We start from the raw sequence: 485 nt of genomic DNA, 5'->3' as shown, positions 1-485 counted from the left end.
CCCCCCCTGCGGACGCCACTGCCTTCCTGTTACAGTGTGAATAGGTTCATTATGGTACAAATAAGTAATATACATTAATATTTAAAATAATTATACTAAATATTTTAAAAAATTCATTGCATAATAATTATAGTGAAAAAATATTATTTTAGAAGTCCCTACGAATATTTTTGATTTACAGCAATAACATTTAGTAACATCGCGTCATTCTTCGTTAACACATTTAAATTTAAATATCTAATTTTATCTGATTTTGAACTTAATATATGTGTATAGTAAAAAATGGTGTTAATAATATTTTGTAGAGTTTTTAGTTACAAAATACAATGTTAACTAATTACGAGAAACATTGTTTTGAATTTGCAACACTTAGTTAAAAAAAATTGAGCATTTTATACATTTTTAATTGCAATATAATTCGAAAATATTATTGATTTTAAACGCTAACAAAAAATCTTATTGCGTGCTTAGGTATACAGGTAGCC

This window comes from Acyrthosiphon pisum, chromosome X (assembly GCF_005508785.2).
Source record: "Acyrthosiphon pisum isolate AL4f chromosome X, pea_aphid_22Mar2018_4r6ur, whole genome shotgun sequence".
Classification (NCBI taxonomy): domain Eukaryota; kingdom Metazoa; phylum Arthropoda; class Insecta; order Hemiptera; family Aphididae; genus Acyrthosiphon; species Acyrthosiphon pisum.
The sequence above is the reverse complement of the archived record's forward strand: the minus strand, read 5'-3'. Positions refer to the sequence as shown.